At 39.9% G+C, this 22578-nt stretch overlaps 1 protein-coding gene across 2 annotated transcripts in view; it reads right to left on the bottom strand.

Moving 5' to 3' along the window:
* STEAP4 (STEAP family member 4) overlaps nt 1-8593 on the bottom strand; it is a 28815-nt gene extending 20222 nt beyond the window's left edge. For both annotated transcript variants that reach the window (XM_011961751.1, XM_011961750.1), the window contains exon 1: nt 8473-8593. The gene's annotated coding sequence lies outside the window, so the exon portion shown is untranslated. The remainder of the gene's footprint in view (nt 1-8472) is intronic.
* Between the last annotated feature and the right edge of the window lie 13985 nt (nt 8594-22578).

The raw sequence follows: 22578 nt of genomic DNA, 5'->3' as shown, positions 1-22578 counted from the left end.
ACTGGTTCTTGGAAACATACACACACACACACACACACACACACACACCTTTTACTCCAGGGGGAGAGGAACTTGAGTTAAAGAGAGTAAAAGCTTGCCCAAACTAATTTTCAGAACCTACATCTAATTTCTTAGACATGTGCACTTCTCATAAGTTCATATTGCTGCCCATTCTCTTATTATCACATCAGTTTAAGTAAAAATTACAGCAATCCTGTAGCATGATAAATCATCAACTTGTGATTTCCAAAATAAGTTCTAGTAACTACTTAAGTTACTAATGGCTATAGATTAATATAAATATATCATTTAAGGCTTTTTTTCTACATAAAGAAACTACTTCAGGTTGGTTGCTAAAAAACTGATTATTTCAATTGTTTTGTGAGAAAATGTTTTGTATCCCATAGCAACTGAATTTGCTGATTAGTTTTTATGCTAGACAATAGAATGGCACACAAAAACACAGTAATCTTAACTTGCACAGTTTCCTCAAGCCACAACAGCATAACTAAAGGCAATCTTTACATTAATGTTCTATGGACATATATCTTACATGAATTGCTAACAACTAGCTATGAACTATGTCATATGCGCAACTAAAGTGATTGTTAGTAATATTTTACTAACACTATAAATTATGAGGAAAGTGAGGTAATAGAGATCTATGTTAACTATTTTAATTGTATTTTAGGAGAAAATTATTTATCTTAAATTTAGGTTCTTTGTTGAAATTCTAGTTCAATTAAAAATCTCATTAATACATGTTGCCACATTTTGATCTCAGCAGTATCTGTCAAGATAAATTAAGATTGTTTTATAATTCTCTGGCCAAGAATTTCATCAGGTAGGTTCATTATCTGCTGTTCAAGCTGGTTAGTTTATCTGATTAAAGCCCAGGACTCATGACAACAAGGTCAGGGATTCAGTTGTGTCTCTGGGTTAATTTACCTTGACTTCCATTTACATTTTAAATCCTGAACAAGTTCTTACAAATCTGTGGGTCACCAAAGATTAGGCATCCGGTCAGACCAGGACCAGTGGATTGCCACTATCAGAAAAACAGCTCTATCTCATGGCTTTGATGGCATTTGGCTTGTACACACTACATAAGCGTTTGCTTAATCTGATGATCTGCATCAACTCCCCTAATATTTAGTGTTCATTAGTGAGTTTTGCTTTTCTAGGTCTATTGTGGTCAGAGATATTTGGGAAATAAATTGTAATTTCAATTTTGAATTAACTTTGTTCAAATAAAATTTCTTAAGAATGGGCATTAATCTTTACATTAAAGCCAATAGGAATTATCTAAATACTGCTAATGCCAGTTAGTTTGGAGAGAGCAGTTTTGTTGTGGATCTTGACCCCAGCCCCAGTCCTTGCTGTTGGAGGAGCTCCATTTGGCTTTAAGGTATCTCCCAACCATTTTTAGAAATCTCCAGGGGTGGTCCGCAATGCTTATGAATATAGCCTACTTCATCTTCTTTTGGGTAACTTCTAATGTGGCACTGAGAGGCAAGGACTCCCCATGGCCCCAGTGCCTCTGATGTTTGCTGAGACCCATCAGATGGAGCTGCTGGGCATAATCTGGCCTTGCAGCTGCTCCATTTCTGACCCCAGGGGAGAAAGTGCTCTTGAAATTCTCTCCTCTAACCTTTTGTAATATTCTGATATACAAGCTTGAGAGCAGTGCTAGTTGATAAATATTTTAAAATAAACAGCTCTTTCTTTTTAGTTTCAAGGTTTTTATTTTATTTTAGTTTTTGAGACATACTCTTGCTCTGTCACCAAGGCTGGAGTGCAGTGGTGTGATCTCAGCTCACTGCAACCTCTGCCTCCCAGGTTCAAGCGATTCTCATGCCTCAGCTTCCTGAGTAGCTGGGATTATAGGTGCATGCCACCACATCCAGATCATTTTTTTTTTTTTTTTTTTGTATTTTGTATAGAGGTGGGGTTTCACCATGTTGGCCAGGCTGGTTTTGAACTCCTGGCCTCAAGTGATTAGCCCCTCCCTCCACGTCCCCTATGCCCCCTTCCCCACCTTCGACCTCCCGAAGTGCTAGAATTACAGGTATGTGCCACTGTGCCTGGCCTAGTTTTCAGGTTTTTAATCTCAGCCTTTCAGTGGTGTGGCTGTGGCCAGCTTGCCAACTAGGAGCTTGAAATCAGTCATGGAGTTTTTACCTTATGATAATCACCAAATGCTACAAATCAGGACTTTTTTTTCCTTAGAGAGCCATTTACCAACATACCACTGGCTCTTCCCCTGCCTCTTATACCCTTCTCCCCAAGACTCTGGAATGTGACCACAAAAATGGGAAAATAATTGGGCTGATATTACAAAAATTACAAATAAATTTGTAACTACAATACAGTATAGCAACATAATAGCGACACTAAATCAGGAAATATCAAGGTTCCTGCAGTTTCTTCTGCTGTAAATAAAACAATATAATAATTTCAACTATTCACTTTCTATGTGCTATAAAGTTCAAATAAATAAATGGGATAATACCATTTTCCCAGTCCTGGCTGAATCTTAGGCATCAATCTATTTCCTTAGGGCCTCCCCTTCTTACATGCTTCCTACGTTTTTTTTATGAAAACAGAATCCATATGGTTTCCCTACCCCAACAAAGGTTCCAGACCCTCTCTACCTCACACATGGCATCAACACAATTTTAGCTATAAACCTGATACCTTTAGAATCTTGGTTCCCTAAGGGAGATAGATACAGGGACCCATCTGTGTACCACCACCCCCAGCACATATTTTACAGTTATTCAGACACACCTAAAACATAAGGTAAGTGCGGTGTAGGATCTCAATTATGACAACCAGAAGCAAGTGGCACACTTTCATTATTAACTGCAATGAACCATTTACCAACCTGCTAATTGCTTTCTCCTCAATCTCCTCCCATTTCTTGTACCACTTATGTCAGGGAATTGAATAGGATGAAGAAATCACTTTAGTACTTTGGTACTGGAGAAGAGCATATCATTCTTAGACAGGGTCTTGCTTTGTTGCAGGCAGGAGTGCAGTGGCATGATTATGGCTGCTCATGGAACCTTGACCTCCCAGGCTCAAGAGATCTTCTCACCTCCGCCTCCCATGTAGCTGATACTACATGTATGCACTACTATACTTAGCTAATGTTTTAATTTTTATTTTTTATAGAGATGGGGTCTTACCATTGCCCAGGCTCATGTTGAATTCCTGGTCTCAAGTGATTCTCCCACCTCATCCTCCTAAAGTGCTGAGATTATAGGCATGAGCCACTGCACCTGGCCCCATATCACATTTTTTTCTTTTTTCCAGACAGCTGGAGGGCAGTGGTGCCATCCTCTGCCTCCTGGGTTCAAACTATTCTCCCACCTCAGCCTCCTAGGTAGCTGGGACTACAGGTGTGCACCACCATGCCCAGCTAATTTTTGTATTTTTGGTAGAGACGTGGTTTCACCACATTGGCCAGGCTGGTCTTGAACTCCTGAGCTCAGGCGATATGCTCACCTCAGCCTCCCACAGTGCTGGGATTATAGGCGTGAGCCACTGTGTTTGGCCCCATATCACTCTTTAAAATAAATTAGAATACAAAATATTAGAAATAAATTTGTAACTACAATAAAGTATAGCAACATAATAGGGACACTAAATCAGGAAATACCAAGGTTCCTGCAGTTTCTTCTACTTTAAATAAAACGTTATAATAACTTCAACTGTTCACTTTATATGTGCTATACAGTTCAAAGCAACCTCATGCCTCTCCCTGAATGGTAGGAAGTTAAAATGTGGACTTTGCCACTGCACTTTGACCCTGTTAATTAACATTGTGTAGGCAGCATCCATACTCATTATGTACTATGTCCATAAGGTAAGTATCTTCCAAAAGTAAAAATCAGTGTTATTAGCAAAGCCTTGTTTTCGACAGAGATTTATTGAATAGCCATGCTAAGAGGGATAAAGTGAGAAACGAGATAGACCCTGTCCTCAAGGAGCTTTGGTCTTGGGAAAGATGAAGCATATAATCAAATTGTTGCAATGTATAGTGTAAGGGCCAGAGCAGAGGAATGTGCAGAGAGGATGGGAGCCTACAGGCGAGGAGGGACTTGAATCTGCTGGGAAGCAGAACAAGTAAGTTTTCCAAAGTCTGTGCAAAAGTTTTGCAGCCACAATTTAACTTGAGCTCAAAACTGTTTTTACACCCTGTAAAAAGAGCAGGTATAGATGGAAGATGAACAATCAGCGATGACCATTAATTATCCCTTCCTATTTCCGCGCTCCACAGTGCTGATGCCATCAGCTCTCTGAGCCCTGGCTTTGTTCTTAATGCATTTTTTTTTCTTTAATATTGGGTGCTGGCCAGGCACAGTCACCCACTCCTGTAATCCCAGCATTTTGGGAGGCCAAGACGGGCAGATCACTTGAGGTCAGGAGTTCAAGACCAGACTGGCAAAAATGGCGAAACCCCATCTCTACTAAAAATGCAAAAATTGGCCGGGCGCGGTGGCTCAAGCCTGTAATCCCAGCACTTTGGGAGGCCGAGACGGGCGGATCACGAGGTCAGGAGATCGAGACCATCCTGGCTAACACGGTGAAACCCCGTCTCTACTAAAAAAATACAAAAAAAAAACTAGCCGGGCGAGGTGGCGGGCGCCTGTAGTCCCAGCTACTCGGGAGGCTGAGGCAGGAGAATGGCGTGAACCTGGGAGGCGGAGCTTGCAGTGAGCTGAGGTCTGGCCACTGCACTCCAGCCCGGGCGACAGAGTGAGACTCCGTCTCAAAAAAAAAAAAAAAAAAGCAAAAATTAGGTAGGCTTGGTGGTGCATGCCTGTAATTCTAGCTACTCAGGAGGCTGAGGCAGGAGAATTGCTTTAGCCCAGAAGATGGAAGTTGCAGTGAGCCGACATCACGCTACTCTACTCCAGCCTGAGTGAAGGAGTGAGACTGTCTCAAAAAAAAAAAAAAAAATTGGGTGCTGAGGCCAAAGTGACTAGCTTGTATTCTACTAATAACCTTCCAAGAGCTGTGCTATATAGTTCTATTAAATTATCTTTTAGCCTTCTTTTTATTTAGAATTACAGTTCCTAACTTTTCAAAATTACTCTTTGCACATATTTTCCTTCCTTTTAAAATGAAAAGGGAACTTTATCCTGATGTTAGGATTGATCATATAATCTACATTAAAACAAAAACAAAAACAAAAACAAAAGTCTGGCTGGGCACGGTGGCTCACACCTGTAATCCTAGCATTTTGGGAGGCCAAGGCGGATGGATCACCTGAGGTCTGGAGTTCGAGACCAGCCTGGTCAACACGGTGAAACCCCGTCTCTACTAAACATACAAAAATTAGCTGGGCATGGTGGTGGGCACCTATAATCCCAGCTACTCAGGAGGCTGAGGCAGGAGAATTGCTTGAACCCAGGGAGCGGAGGTTGCAGTGAGCCAAGATCCTGCCACTGCACTCCAGCCTAGGTGACAGAGTGAGACTCAGTCTCAAAACAAAACAAAACAAAACAAAACAAAACAAAACAAAACAAAACAAACATCCTCCCAAAGTAGAAATATGTGACTGCCAAAGTACAGTACAGTAAGACCTCTCCACACATGACTGAATAAACTCTTCAGAACATTGTGGAGAAGAATTTAGATTGGGCTGTCAATGTCCTGCCTAGTTAATTAGAGTGTACACACTTCCTTCAGTAGAATAGCATGTTCTTTTGCAAGGATATGTTTCTGAAAGAGGATCTTTAAACAGCACAAGGATCCACTGTTTTCTATTCCTTAATGATTTGGGAGGAACAAATTGTTAATGTATGTAGGCCAAGTATGTTTTCTTAGCATGCTTTGTTTTATGCATTAATTATTCCTTAGTTATTTATTTAGTTTGATTCCTTCCAGGACTGATTTCTTTTCAACAAAAGGACAAATGCTAATTAAAATCACTTCGGAAATGACCTAAAAGTCATTAGAAATATCTTGAGTGGAGTTAATACAGCATATATAACTGTTTAGGAAGTTTTCATAATTAACTAATAAACCATTCTCTTTAAATCTGTAAAGAACAAACAGGTAACTTCAGAGGTCTTATCTCTGTAAACCTTACATTATTATTACCTGGCGTTAACTTACAACAAACAAACAAACAAAACCCCACCCAGAAAACTTCATTATCCCCATCCTCTTCCGCATTGTTATAGTATGAATTCTTGGTAGATGTAGCTGCAGGCACTAGCAAATGACCTTCTCAGAGGACTACCTGGAGAAAACTTAGCTACAAAGTGCCCTAGCAAAGTGCCCAATCTTCAGGTTTTGAAGGACTACTGTGTTGCTGCTGGTGTGTGTGTGTGTGTGTGTGTGTGTGTGTGTTGCTAGCAACTTATCAGTTTCCCTAAGATTTTCCAAAAAAAAAAAAAATTTTTAAGTAGCATTTGATAAACATGTCTACATTAATTATGAAGAGAACTAGATGGTAAGGATCCTAAAACAGTGGAATGTGTTTTTGAGAGTGACAACAGAATCAGCTACCCATCCTTTAAAAGGAGAATTTATATCCTTTTAATAACAGAATAATAGTAGGGTGATTCAGGGGAAGTCCTTTAAGAGACAAAGTAATGCAGAGTGACCACTCGAGTTTCTTCGAATATAAAATTCCATAACTTATTTTTCTTAAAATTGTTCACACATAGTGCAAGGCCTAGGGTTTTTAATTGAACAAGCTGAAAAAGTCTATTCAGTTCCTTCTAAACAACAGTTAGCAAGCTTTAGTAAGCCAGAAGTCTGGAAATTGTTTTTCAGCCAGGGGCCAGGCCTTGTACACCTGATTTCTGAACAATGTGAACTTCAACAATGTGAACAATGTGAACCTCAGTGGAACCGTAAAATGTTACCAAATAGAAAAAGTGCTATGACCCAATTTGTCTGTACACATGTACTATTTACTTTACAACCTTGGAGCTTGATAAATAGGAAGTGTCTCATCCTGTTTTCTGGGTTGGCAGTGTTTGCCATGCAGGTAGAATACATGTAGGTCGAATCTCATATTGTGCTAAGTCACAGCATTCTGAAAAACTTGGGACCTTGTAAAAGGCCATATCTCAGAAAAGTTACTGCTTCAAATAAATGTGCCATTTTATAAAATTATACCTACTATATCAGAAAAAAATGTTCTCTCATGTGAGTGACATTTATATGACTGCCATTTGTAGGGAATAGGGCATTCTCACATAGCAAGGCTGAAGAATGATTTTGTAAGCTGAGAGTATTTTCTGAATGATAAATGTGGTAGAACTTGAAGACGCTCCTGTGGGGAGGGACTCTCCCCCCACAACTGGAGAGTTTCCTTATAAAAGTAGAACCTGAATTATTATGAAAAAAGTAACCACTGAATTATAGTTGTAGCATTAAGGAGATTTTCCATATATTTCAAACTTGCAGGCATCTTTAGTCACAGCTTTTCACGTTGTTACAGTTGAACTTTCTGGATCATCTGGCCCAATAGCCAGCCTTTTTTTTTTTACATCTGTGGAAACTGAGGCTGAGATATTGAGCTTCTAGTTATTATAGAACCAAGAATAGTATTCTCCCTTCCCTCCCACATTCTTGATCCAATTCACTTTCTCAGCTCACTGAAACCTCTGCCTCCCGGGTTCAAGCGATTCTCCTGTCTCAGCCTCCTGAGTAGCTGGGATTACAGGCACCTGCCACCATGCCTGGCTAAGTTTTGTAGTTTTAGTAGAGACTGGGTTGCACCATGTTGGCCAGGCTGGTCTGAAACTCCTGACCTCAAGTGATCCACTGGCCTCGGCCTCCCAAAGTGTTGGGATTACAGGTTTGAGCCACTGTGCCCAGCCTCAGTACACCAATCTTTTAAAGAAATTTCCTAAATAACCATCTAGAGGTGGGAAAAAGAATAATAAAATTCTGTCTCTGGACAAACAAACGGAACTGAGGCTTTATTTACTCTTCACAATAAATTACATTCTGAACAATCTTCCTCCAGAAAAGTAACCTTTAAATTGCATGAGGAAATTTAAATCAAGATCAAAGATGGAAGTCTTGGTTGCAGGTATCAGGACAAATTTTTAGCTACTGGTCAAGAAGCAGCTTCGGATCTGAGACCTTGGAGATTGCTAAAGCCACATTCTTCCAGCCTGGTTTTTGATGGGCACCCCAAGAGTGCGCCAATCCAGAAGTAAGATGCAGAGAAGAATCTAATCCCCTAATTTTCCCCCTTTGGGCTTCTCTGCACCCTGTGGTAGGGATGAGCGTTAAACTCCAGGAAGTTAGAAGCTTGCTGAATCGCTGAGCAGCCTCAGGTGACTTTCCCCGAAAGGGATGCCAGGGCGCGGCGGGGAGTTTGCAAGCACCTGTTCCTCAGTGCTAGTGGGCTGGGGAGTGGGGTCCTAGCAGCAGGGACTGGAGGTGAGCTGAGGCAGATAAGGGACGGGAGCCTTGTGGCGAAAAGTGACCCACCTGTGGGAGAGGCGCTTCCGAGGAGGAAGCGTCCAGCGCAGCCGGTGCGCGCCGCGGACCGGTCGGGTAGAGAGAAGTTTCGCTGCGCCTGCAGCTCAGTGCTGGGGCTTGTGGCTCTCGCTGCTATAAGAAGCCAGAGAAGGGCGGGACGGTCCGCGAAATTTCGCAAGAGAAGCGGAGAGGAACTTGTTTCCTGGAAGAGTTCAAGCTGAGAATCCCAGCTGGAAGGACCGGAACTTCTATACTGCGGTGCTGCTGACGGTGCCGCTGACCCCCGGGAAGCGGGGATTTTAAGGGTTTCACCGGAGACTTGGCATCTGTGCATCCCAGGGTGATTGAGGTTTGGAGAGGTCTAGGAATCCCCCTTTCCTAAAGGAGCAAGAAGGATCTCTTTGAGTAGCTGAGAAAACAGCACCTGGACTAGGCTTCTAGGCAATTCTTTTGCCATCTTAGTTTATAGAAAAGGTGGTATCTTTCCGCTCTGCCTGGAAGCCGTGGGTTCTTATGGGGCTCATGACTTGGAAGATCTTGAGTTTTCAGGTCTTAATTTAGGTAGATTAAAGAAATAAAACAAATGAAAGAGGGATAGGGATACCTTATGATATATATGCAAGTGGATTTGTGTGTTTTTCTACATAGTAGATCAAAAACCACAGCCATGGTTGTTTAAGATTGAAATAATCCTGATAACCTATGGGGCAAAGCATCCCCACACTCCCAAACTCTGTAATCTAAATCCCAGAGTCTTCTCAATGATCTCCACCCAGCCATAGGTCTTAAATTCCATAGTATACACTTGCCAAGCTCCAGAGGCCCACTCACATGGGAAGCCTGTTCCTTCCATGGAAGGGGGTTGTTAAGTCAACTTTCCCTTTGTCTGGATTGCAACTCTCCTCATAGCTTCTTGTGGGGTCGGTCAGACCCCATGTCTTTCAAGAAGTCTTTTCTGAGCCATTGGTTGCAATTAATATTTTCTTTCTCTATACAGTAGTTTATACTTTTAGCATAGTAATTATTGTCTTTCAAAAGAGTTATTATCATGTATGTGTCTCTTGTTCTGGACTGCAGTCTTTGAGGAATGACACCCTAGTCTTTTCAGTCTGGAATTCTTCACAACACCTAGCAAAATGCATTACTTAACAATGGGAATTTATTCTGAGGAATGCCTCATTAAGCAATTTATGAAATATATTCTGAGGAATGTCTCATCAAGCAATTTCGTCATTGTGTGAACATCAGAGAGTGCACTTGCACAAACCTAGATGGTATCACCTACTACACGCCTAGGCTAGATGGTATATAGCCGATTGCTCCTAGTCTACAAACCTGTGCAGTGTGCTACTGTACTGAATACTGTAGTCAGTTGTGACACAATGGTAAGTATTTGTGTATCTAAGCATAGAAATGATATAGTAAAAATGTGGTATAAAAGATAAAAAATGGTATACCTGTGTGGAACACTTACCATGAATGGAGCTTGCAGGACTGGAAGTTGCTCTGGGTGAGTGAATGAGTGAGTGTGAAGGCCTAGGATATTACTGTACACTACTGTAGACTCTATAAACACTACATTTAGGCTACGCTAGTATAAGAAATTTTTTTTTCTTCAGTAGTAAATTACCCTTAGCTTACTGTAACATTTTTACTTTTTAAACTTTTAGGTTTTAAAAAACTTTTTGACTGTTTTGTAATAACACAGCTTAAAACACATATTGTATACTGTGTACAAAATAGTTTTTGTCTTTATATCCTTATTCTATAAGCTTTATTCTGTTTTTAAAAGTTTTAAAAAAATGAAGACACAGACACACATAGTAGCATAGACCTACACAGAATCAAGATATGCGATATCACTGTCTTCCACCTGTATGTCTTTTGTTACTGAAATGTCCTCAGGGGCAGTAACATGCATGGAGCTGTCTTCTGTGATAGCAATGCCTTTTTCTGGAATACCTGCTGAAAGACCTTCCTGAGGCTGTTTTACAGTTAACTTTTTAAAAAATACAAGTAGAAGGAGTACACTCAAAAATAATTTTAAAAGTACATATAATAAGTACATAAGCTAGTAACATAGCCATTTATTTTCATTATCAAGTATTATATACTGTACATAATTGTATGTGCTATACTTCTATATGACTGGCAGTGTAGTAGGTTTCTTTACACCAGCATCACCACAAATGTGAGTAGTGTATTGCTCTGTGATGTTACAACAGCTACAGTGTCCCTAGGCAAGAGGAATTTTTCAGCTCCATTATAATTTTATGAGACCGTTATTATATACGCAGTGTATCATTGACCAAAATATTTATTGCACTCATTAATTAATAAATCTACTGCCAATTATTATATTTTGCAAAAAGTTCATCTGGTAGTATTCTTTGGCTGGGGAAGAACTTAAAATATTCATTGATTTTATAGCATCTGATTTTCCCAGTTTGCAGACTAATAGGCAAGAGAGGGGTATGCACCCATGGAAGAAGTTCTTCTGCGTGTCCCTAAGAGTCTTCATAGATGATCAACACAGTTTTGGAGACTTGACCCTTGTCTACCATTTGGTTTTAAGCCTTGATAGGCGCAGAAGCTTGATAAGCACACTGAGCCTGAAACAACCAAAATGGTGACTTGTTAGTTGTTAATGGAATATAAAACAAATAGTTACTGTAAAATACAGTTGCTAAGGGCACCAGACTTTATGGCCGTCACATTCTCTCCATGTAGACATAGCCTGTGGAAGCTATTTTATATGCAGAAGACTGCTGGATAAACAGAGGAGTGAGTTATAAAATTCCAAGGTTTACTGACATCTGGTTAAGAGAGTACCTACATCAATGCATGCCATTTAGAAGCAGAAGCCAGGGTCTGTGGACCAGGTCACTCTGGTTTCTAGCTGGTGTTTGGATCCACTATGAGTTGACATAATGGGCAACCATATTCTCAAATGCATCCTCCAAGTAATAACGGAATCATTGCTTTATAAACATTATTATTAGGTGGATAAAAAATTTTGAAATGTGATTTTTATGAGAGGCAGATATATTTCAGTTATGTAAGTTCTTTTCTTTGCCAAAGGCAACTGGAGTCCTAGAAAAGGAAGATTAAATTACTGGGATATGAAGGATGGGAAAAATATGCCTTTATTAGTGCAAAACTTAAGAGGCACTTGACATATTTATCTTGTGGTTTAAAGATTGATTTTCCCCTTGGGCCTAGGAGGGACACACAATTCATAACTCTCCTAGTCTTTCTGTAAACCCTTGCCATAGGGGAAAATTAAGTTTCCCAAAGATGCCAGCAACCTGAGTACCCAAGGATTTCCTGTTGGCAGGTTTCATCCTTCTTCCTGTAGTTTTATACTCAGAGCTCCAGATAAACCTTCCCAGATGTTGTGCACCACCAAAGGTTCTTACTTAGGGATTTCCACATTTACTGTGCCCCTGGGTCTTTCCTGTTACTTCCTCTCTCCTCTTCCTACTATGTCAAAGGCCCCAAATGGCAGAATTTAGGCAAACTGATGAAGTAGGCCTAGAGCCAGTGTTCATTAAATGTTATTAAGTGATTGAATAAATGTTACCTTTAACACTTTTGTATCTCCCTTTCAATGTCATTTTTCTCCTTTTCTCCTTTCTCCCCAGTAAAGGAGAAAAATAGTGCTCCCCTCTGCACTATTTTGTGTCTTGGGCATTTATCCCTCTTCCCCAAGGCCTCTCCTTACAGTGTTCCACACCTTCTTATGGGGTGGGAGGGAACTTTCAACAGGTGCCGGACCAGGAGGTGATTGACTTGATGGTCTATAATTAGCATATATATGCGAATCTCTTATTGACTTAAAGATTTGCCCTCTAGCTGTTTTTGAAAAAAAAAATTTTTTTTGAAAGCTTCCTAGAGATGTCTCTGTCTAACCCCCCAAAATTAATCTCTATGGCAGAGATTTCAGGCACTCTGGGAGATATATTTGAGTATTGGTGTAAGGAATATTTTGTCTTTTGCTTACCTAGCATCCAGGACCAGGACTAAGTGAAGTGAGTGAGGAGGCTAGGGAACCAAATTTGTGGAGGTGCTCACTCTCAAAACCCAGTCTGCATGAACCTGAAAATAAATGGCTTCTTAAATGTTGCTCCTTTGGTGCCTCACTTGCCTGCTCTAGTCCTCGTCCTGCAGCATCCATTTCTCTTTGCTAATTATATCTTCATTTTCCTTTGATAAATGCCCTTGCACAATCTTGATTCACGTGGTTCAAGTTGAACAGACAACACTATTGGGGTTCCAGGATCAGGCACCTGACTTAGGCCTGGTCATTCAAAGCATAAAGCCTTGTCCACAGTGATTGGTTCAGTGATGGCATATGACCTGAGTTGGGCCAATAGGAATCTTTCCTGCAACAACCTGGGAAGCAGCACACTCTTTACAAAGGGTTGTGGAACTGCTAGAAAGCAAGCCTGGGTCACTGTGAGGAGAAAGTCAGCATGAGAAAGAGGCCACTTCAGGAGAAAAGAGAGCGAAGAGATGAGAAAAGACAGATTTCTGCAATTGTTAGAGTGCTGTATCTGAAGAAAGCTGTATACTCTGGGCTTTTTAGTGACATTAGTCAATAACTGAATGTCTGTTATTTGTATAAAATGGGATTGGGTAGGAGGAGAAAGGCACCTGCTCAGTCAGACTTCTGTGATTGTAATGCCTACTGAGGTGACTTCATCACAACATGCGGTCAGAATGAGGAAGGCATTTGTTAAAAAAACAAAGCAAAACAGAAACCTTTCTGAGTTTTCTTGTAGTAGTTTTGGGACTTGGATAAATAATCAATATCTGTGACTGAAGTTTTTCAGCGAATTCCTGGGATATTCAGAAATTCATTTTCCTGTCTCAGGAAACTTTTTTTCTACTTCTTTCCTATTCTAGTGCGGGTGGACAGATAGAATCCTTCTCCTCCATTTTCCTGAAACTGCAAAGGGTATAGTGAAGAAACCAGGCCACTGACCTGGTTTTAACCAATTTCTAGGACTCCTGCCAACACAGACCAGGAAGCAAAACCAAACAATATTTTACTACCCACCTGTACCCAAAAAAAGTACTGATGGGAAAATACGTCAGACACTGACAGTATTGGAGTCTGAACTAGGGATAATGTCAGGAATGACAATAAAGAACTTAAAAATAAAACCTAAAGAACTTGACTTTAGGTTCAAGAGAAGGTTGAAGAGGAAGAGTTGAGTATGTGGGTTAAGTGAATAATAATATTTTAAAACATCACTGACAAAGCCTAGAAGCAACAGACAGCTACGGCTACTTCTGGAAATTGAAAATAGGCAAGGAAACCCTTTCCTCTTAATCTGGGTCTCTGACTCCCTGGGTTACAAGGTCTGTGTTAATTTTGGAGGCTTCTAAGGCACTGGTAGGGCTATGGACTGACTATCACCAATAGGAATCTGGAGGTGGCCCAAGACCACACCTACTGACCTCAGAAGAGGTCACTTAAGTACGATGTTACCAAAGAACAAGATGTGCAAAATAGTTTGAAGAGATGGAGAAAATTTGAGTTAATTTTTTGATAAATGCAGCTGGTATTAACAGAGATGTTCTTTCTGTAATTCGAAAACTGCAGATATGTCATCTCCTTTCACCCCAGCCTGCTGGTACACACTATGATATATCTAGCTGCTAGCAGAGCTATGAATCAATAGTTGAGTGATAGTTACTGTTAGTACTGGAAGTATTATTGACAACGGCAATTCCAGTCCAGGCAATTTGTGCCTAGTGCCAGTAAAGAAAGGTTACTTAGATTTTTCACGTGCTAAAGAGGAGACAAAAATAAATTAAAAAAAATTAGAGTGAATGTAATCCTGGTCACTTTCAAATAGAATTAGCAGGGAAAATGGTATCAAACCAATCATAGGAGTTTTCCTCAAAGGACAAGAATACTGAAAATATGAGGCTATTTTTTTCTTCATTTTCTAACTGTAGAGATCAATTACTTGCTAAAAGTTATTTTCTTTCTTGGGGTTTCTTTAAAGATAATTATATACATTATTTTTATGCTGATAGTATTAACTATAGATGATTCTATAGTACCAAATACAGATGATTTATGTTCACAGAATGTTTGCTAAACAATTGATTTAGTTACTATAGATTGTTTTACATTACATAACACTTTAGTTTAAATAATTAAAATATGTAAAGAATTGATGCAAAATTCAAGATATAAAAGGGGTATGTTGAAAAGCTGTTTTCTGCAGACATTGAGCTCTCCTGTCTGGAGGCAACCATGTTGATGATTTATTGGGCTCCTTTCATAGACAGACTATGCATATAAAAGCATATATATTTGTTCTTACAAATTACAAATGGTGGCCAGGCATGGTGGCTCATGTCTGTAATCCCAGCCATCTGGAAGGCCAAGGTGAGCAAATCGCTTTAGCCCAGGAGTTTGAGACCAGCCTGGGCACAAAACTAGCACAAAAAGCACAAAAACTAGCCAGGTGTGATGGCACATGCCATCAGTTACTCAAGAGGATGACGTGGGAGGATTGCTTGAAGCTGGGAGGTCAAGGCTGCAGTGAGCTGTGTTCATGCCACTGCACTCAAGCCTGGGTGACAGAGCAAGACCCTGTCTCAAAAACAACAACAACAACAAAAATAGAAGTGGAAGCCTACTAGTCACATTCTTCTACACCTTCCTTCTTTTCAGTTAACACTGTAACTTAGATATCATTCACAACAGAGCGGTCAAGGCAGTCCTATGTCAAACCGCACGCATCCATGCCCACCTCCTTCACTTGCTCCCCTTTACTCTGCTCTTCATTATTTCCATGGCACTCATTACTTTCTGACATACTGTCCTTTATTTATTTATTACATTTAGTGTTTTTCTTCCCTCTGGAACTCAAGAGCCATGAGGACAAAGATATTTTGGGGTAATTTTCACCCTACTGTATATGTACCACTTACAATGGTGACCAGCACATAGTAGGGTCTCAATAAATATGTTGAATGAGTGAATGAATGGTTTGAAGGGAAAATGATGGACTGGTAGAAACCTATAAAAGAAGTATGCAGAAATATAAGATCTTTGAAACCATTCATGTCAAAAATGTATTGGCGAGGTTAAATCAGTGCTTCCCTAGCTAAAGCAGAATGTTCAAGTAACTGCCTCTACTGATTGCCAGTTTGTGCTTAAATTTATTCAGAAAAAGCCAGATGCCTCCAGCTACTTTATCTCTTGCTATTCCCAGGGTTCTGCTTTTTTTCTTCAGACTCCTTTTTAATCTATAACATTTTCATTTAATTACTTCTTTCCCAACTCCATATCTCCTATGTCTGTAACAGCATTCTGTGAAAATATAATAGAGTTCCTAGCCCTTTTTTTTTGGAAAGGATCTCTGTAGTGAGATATTGCTTACTAGGTCCCAGGAGTCAGCTGTTATAAACAGTCTGTGGAAGAATGTGCAGCATTCATTATGTAGAAGGAAGTGGAGACTTCCCTCTTCATATTACAGAACTGTACAGCAGCCGCTGAAAGAGTTTTGATGCCTCAGAGCTGTCATCTCATTTTGCATGTGTAATGACTACAGGAAAGAGGATGTGGACATGTACTATCAATTGGTGTAAGTAAAAAAAACATTTTTAGCAGTAAAAAAAGGAAGTGAAGAAAAACAAAACAAATGGCTTATTCTACCAGTCCTCTTTAGATATCTGCTTTGGTTGGGCTATTGGCTATATGGGAATAGTCTTAATTTGTGCTTTCTTGCATTTTGTATAGCAGTGATTATATCATAGATTTTACACATGAGAAAGGCCACACAGGAGAGAATCTTTAGAAGCGGGGGGGGGGTTGGTTATAAACTTTTATGTTATTCAAATGTGAATTAATTAAAACTCCAAATCAGAACTACTTTAACATTGAAATTAAATTCTGGGCTGTTCATAACTTTATGACTATCCCACAAGAAGATTGTTCATAGACAAGAGAAGTATCTTAATTGAGCACTAGAAATTTAAATACAGAAATTTGTCAAATCTTGTCAAAATCCATTGGCTAGAAATAAAGGATTATTATTGTCAGTGGTTGACTTCTGTCAGCCTTGGTGCCCCCTTTTCCTCCTCAAAGAGTAAAGCTTCACTTGTCTAGAGGGAAGGAAGACAAGGAAAGGACACAAGAAATCCAAACAGATTCAGTCAAGTTCATGGACTTCAATCTAGGTATGCCCTCAAGGCTCTCACTAAGAAATGCTTTAGTTAATTCTAAGAAGTCTAGTTTTCAGCATCCTGTGCCTGAACAGAACAGAGGTAAAAGACAGGAAAATTCTAAAAAGCAGAGTTAAGGAGTCCAAACACAATTGTCTAGGATAACTTACTGTACAAGCAAAACAATCAGGAGATACTTAGGAAATTACCATATATATCATACCAGAATTAATTTTTATATTGATCATCTTTTATGACCAGAAAAAAACAGGATTGTTTAGTCTACATCAATAATATAAAAAATGGTGTAAGGCCGAGCGCGGTGGCTCACGCCTGTAATCTCAGAACTTTGGGAGGCCAAGGCGGGCGGATCACGATGTCAGGGGATTGAGACTATCCTGGCTAACACAGTGAAACCCCGTCTCCATTAAAAGTACAAAAAATTAGCCGGACATGGTGGTGGGCACCTGTAGTCCCAGCTACTCAGGAGGCTGAGGCAGGAGAATGGTGTGAACCCGGGAGGCGGATCTTGCAGTGAGCCAAGATCGTACCACTGCAGTCCAGCCTGGGAGACAGCAAGACTCCATCTCAAAAAAAAAAAAAAAAAAAAAGAAAAAAGAAAAAAAAGAAATGTTGTAAAGATAATCTTAATAGCATTTCCATCTCAAATGATTGTAAAGTAATAAAAAATCCAATGTCAGTTTTTGATACGGATCTTTTTTATCCACCTTCCTTCTCACTTAGATGCTATTCGTATGGTCACAGCATCTACCTTTTCCTTACTAATAGCTGCCCCACTTTCATTTCAAATGTCTCATTTTCTGTTCATTCTCTCTTATCCATCCAGCTCACTTACCCTGCTTATCCCAGTCTTGCAAGTTACCAAAGTCTTCTAATCCCCTGACTTTGTTATTTAGTTTTTATACTCATCATATTCATCACACGCTCTATCTTTCACTTCCTTCTTACCAGCTGTGATTTCACGTACTGTCATGATGATTTTCTTACAGATGCTTCTTGATTACCTTGGCCATCTCTTTGCCACTTCCTTGCCTGGCAAAATTTCAACACAGTTATATTGAAGTGACTGCCTACTTTGCATCTTCACCCAAGCAGCTAAATGTTACTGGAGAAAATAAAATAATTGTTGCTAGCTTTAGTTATTTCAAAACCGTGACCACAAATGTCAGGGCATATTACACTTAGTGGCATCCTACTATATCTGTGGAGCATATTCCATTTCTAACTCTCTAGAATGATTTCTCAAACCTCTTCTAGTTCCTTTACCGCTCACTCACTCACAGGTTATGATCCCACCATAATCTCATTTTCCCACCTCTGGTTCTACTAGCTCACTATATTCATGCCCACATACTCTTCCAACTCTCATTGCTCTAAGGCAATTCCCTCCTGATGTGCTTTGGATTCCCACCCCATACCATCATAAAGAATTCACTCCTCCAGACCAGATGCAGTGGTTCATGCTTGTGATCCTAGCACTTTGGGATGCAGAGGTGGGCAGGTCACTTGAGGTTAGGATTTCTAGAGCAACCTGGCCAACATGGTGAAACTTTGTCTCCCCTAAAAATACAAAAATTAGCTGGGCGTGGTGGCATACGTCTGTGATCCCAGCTACTTGGGAGGCTGAGGCAGTAGAATGCTTGAACCTGGGAGGCGGAGGCTGCAGTGAGTGGAGATTGTGCCACTGTGCTCCAGCCTGGGTGACAGAGGGAGACTGTCTAAACAACAACAACAACAACAACAACAACAACAATTCACTCCTCCAATTTCCCCCGCTTTTTCAGTTGTCAGTTCATTCCTTTCCACTGGGCCATATCTAACAGTGTGCCACGGTAACTTAATGCACCAACCTTGAACATTCTATCACAGGATGTTTGCCTGTTGCAGTTGCTATTGCTTCTGCTTGGAAAACTCTTTGCTCAGATCTACTAGGGGCTACCTCATTATTCTGGTCTCAGCTAAACTTCCCTACTAGTGGCCTTTACGGGTCTTCTTAGTTCAAATTAGCTCTTTCATCCACCACTTTTCAAGCAGGCCTCGTATGTCACATTACACAATTTTATTTTATTTTTCATATTATGGAAGTATCTTATTTTTTATCGATGTGTTCATGTTTTGTTTTATTTCATTTTTCACTGGAGTATAAGCTCCTTGACAGTAGGAACTGTCTCTTCTTTATTGTTGTAGAACATGCCTGGCATACAGTAATAGATATTTAATAAATACTGATAGACTGATGGATTGACTATTTAATAGTAGTAATGCCAATGATTTGGACGATTTAGGCTGGACATGGTGCCTCACACATGTAATCCCAGCACTTTTGGAGGCTGAGGTGGGCTGATTACTTGAGGTCAGGAGTTCAAGACCAGCCTGGCCAACATGGTGAAACCCTGTCTCTACTAAAAATACAAAATTTAGCCCAGCATGGTGGTGGGCGCCTATAGTCCCAGCTGCTAGGGAGACTGAGGCAGGAGAATTGCTTGAACCTGGGAGGCAGATGTTGCTGTGAGCTGAGATTGTGCCGCTGCACTCCAGCCTGGGCAACAGAGTGAGACTCTGTCTAAAAAAATAGATAAATAAAATAAAATAAAATAATTTGGAAGATTTTGTTCCCCAACAATGCTGAATAGAATATGTATTACTGTATTTACTCCTTCAGACAAACCTATTTCTATAAGGGTAGTGAATAATTACAATACCAACACTGCTACTAATAAAAGTGCTTATATAGAACTTCCTATATGCCAGATACTCTTCTGAACACTTTATAAATATTAACTTATTTAAGCAACAGCCTCGTGAAGCAGGTATGATTATAAATTCTATTTTACAAATGCGGAAACTGGGGCACATTACAATTAGGTGCTCCCCTCACTGAGGTTTCATAGTTGCTTCAATGCAAAAAATATTGAGTCAGGTTTATCTTACATGAATTCCTTCAGCAGCCTCACATGTGTAAGTGGCACTTTCCACAAGAAGGAACAACTATTTATAGGAAGTATTAGGAAATATGGGGACTACCATTGATTGCAGATTTACCAAGAACTGTTCTAGGCATTGTGGGAGCTACCTAAGAAGAATAAAACAGAATCCTTCCTAGAAAGATGTAGTATTCTTCTATGTATAATAGTAAGTCTAAGAAGGACTATACATCTATAAAGAACTGCATAATATCACTAAATACAATGAACAGATAGGTTGATAAAATATTTACACCTTTGCATGCATACTTCTGATTTTTAGATGACAATATGCTTTCTATTTTGAAGACATGGAAATATTTATGAAGTTGGATATGTGGATAAAGGCCACATCATCATACATTGGCCCCTAGATTTTAAAATCTTAAGATATGTGAAAAGTATTGGATCAAAAAATGAATATCTCTATTTGGGCATCATGCGGTCTGCCCTTTCTGAAGAATGTGACCTCAAGTATTAGTGGCTATTCCTAGTTCAGATACCATTTTTTCCCTTGTGTTACATTAAATCTTTTCTCCAATTATTTTAGGTTAATTGTAAACATAAAAACATTCATTTAGAAGAAGTGGCTACATGCCAGTAGATGAACTATAAATTACTTAAAACACAAAGAGTTAATTTAAGCATAAATATAGGCAACATATTTTAAACCCTTCAGTAATATCTCCAGTGTGGGTTAGCCTATTTCACTAGAGAATTGGGAACACCCTTAGGCAGTTGTGACTAAGGGGACATCTGTGTTTATCTTGTTTTTATACCCTATAGTGGCCCACACCCTTCCGTGCTGGTCTAGACACATCTAATTTCAGAGGTAATTGCTGAGAATTCCTGGTTTGTGTTTATAATTTCTCAGAGTTACACCCCTAAAATATTTTAACTTTCTGTCTTAGCTACAGATTATACCAACTCCATTTTTATTCTGTAGCTATATATAGTCCCTACGATTTTTGTAAAGATCTGCAAATGTCAGTAATTATGTGCAGTTTTAAAAAATAGTATTATCTACTAATAGTGTTGTCAATTGAGAAAAATAACGAGACAAGTCTTAATCATTTTAGGAGATTTATTTGCCAAAGTTAAGGACACGCCCGGGAGACAGGTCTATGCCTTTCTCTGAAGATGATTTTGCGGACTCCAAATTTAAAGAGGTAAGGGAGGGATCTTGAGAAGTACACAATTTTCTTTTTTCTTTTCTTTGAGACAGAGTCTTACTCTGTCGCCCAGCCTAGAGTGCAGTGGTGTGATCTTGGCTTACTGAAACCTCCACCTTCTGGGTTCAAGCGATTCTCATGCCTTAGCCTGCTAAGTAGCTGAGATGACAGACGTGCACCACCATGAGCGGCTAATCTTTGTATTTTTAGTAGAGACAGGGTTTTGCCATGTTGGCCAGGCTGGTCTCGAACTCCTTGGCTCATGTGATCTGCCCACCTTGGTCTCCTAAAGTGCTGAGATTACAGGCATGAGCCAGTGTGCCTAGCCAAGAAGTACACATTTTTTCATGTAGGAGGTGGATAGGGGAAAATAGTCATTCTTGGCTTTGTCTGGCTCAGTGAATCTGCATTTTTACATAAGGTAACATAGATAGGACAAGGTTCAGGGAATCTGCATTTTTACATAGGATAACAAACACAAATGGAGCTGGGGAACAATCAAATATGCATTTGTGCCAGGTGAGCAGAGGGGTAAATGCATCTGTAAAGATAAGCTATCAGTTTACATTGCCCTGGTGAATTTTAACAGAAATGCTTTAGTGTAAACATCTTGGAGCTCATCAGGAATTTCCTGTGGGGAAAATATGAGGGAGGTGTGTAGGTTTTCATCTTGTAGCCATCTTAATTGGGAACCAAAAAGGGTAGGCAGATTTGTGTGACCCAGTTCCTGGCCTGACTTTTCCCTTTGGGTTAATGAGTTTGGGGTCCCAAGATTTATTTTCCTTTTACACTGGCTGTAAGAAAAAATAAGTGCTTTGTGCTTTATGTTGGATCATCTTCTAGTAAAGTTTCTGTAGCTAGAATATGTGGGATTTTAGGAATCTTTTGATATAGTAGGTTAAATTGTGTCCCTCAAAAAGAAATGTCTAAGCACTAACCCTTGGTACCTGTGAACGTGACCTGATTTGCAAACAGGGTCTTTGCAGATGTTACTAATTAAGGATCTTGAGATGAGATAATTCTGTATTTAAAGTGGCCCTAAATCCAATAACTGGTGTCTTATAAGAGAAAGGAGATGGAAATTTGAGATACAGAGACATAGAGAAAAGGCCATGTGAAGACAGAGTCAGAGGTTAGATTTTTGTAGCCCCAAGGCAAAGAATGTCAAGGGTTGCTGGCAGACACTGGAAGGTAGGAGTGAGACATGGGAGAGATTGCCCCTCCAAGCTTCCAGAGGGAACCAATGCTGCAGACATCTTGATTTTGGACTTCTGGCCTCTAAAACTGTAAGATAATACATTTTTGTTGTTTTAAGTCACTAATTTTGTGGTAATTTGTTACAGTGGCTTTAAGAAGTGAATATACCTGGTTATAGGCGAGAAAATAAGTTCCGGCTTGAGTAATGCCATAAAGATGCTCTCCTATTACTGACCATTGCATCCTTTAATGTTATTTTCTGTCGTATATCATCAAATACATCAGGCTTCTGAGCCCAAGCTAAGCCATCATATCCCCTGTAACCTGCACATGTACATCCAGATAGCCTGAAGCAACTGAAGATCCACAAAAGAAGTGAAAATAGCTTTAACTGATGACATTCAACCACTGTGATTTGTTCCTGCCCCACCCTGATATGATATATTCTGCCCTGCCCCCCCACACTTTAGAAGGTACTTTGTAATATTCTCCCCACCCTTGAGAATGTACTTTGTATGCCTATCCCAAACCTATAAGAACTAATGATAATCCCACCACCCTTTGCTCAC

Source organism: Colobus angolensis, unplaced genomic scaffold (genome assembly GCF_000951035.1).
Source record: "Colobus angolensis palliatus isolate OR3802 unplaced genomic scaffold, Cang.pa_1.0 Scaffold569, whole genome shotgun sequence".
In the NCBI taxonomy this organism is placed as follows: Eukaryota; Metazoa; Chordata; class Mammalia; order Primates; family Cercopithecidae; genus Colobus; species Colobus angolensis.
The sequence above is the reverse complement of the archived record's forward strand: the minus strand, read 5'-3'. Positions and strand labels throughout refer to the sequence as shown.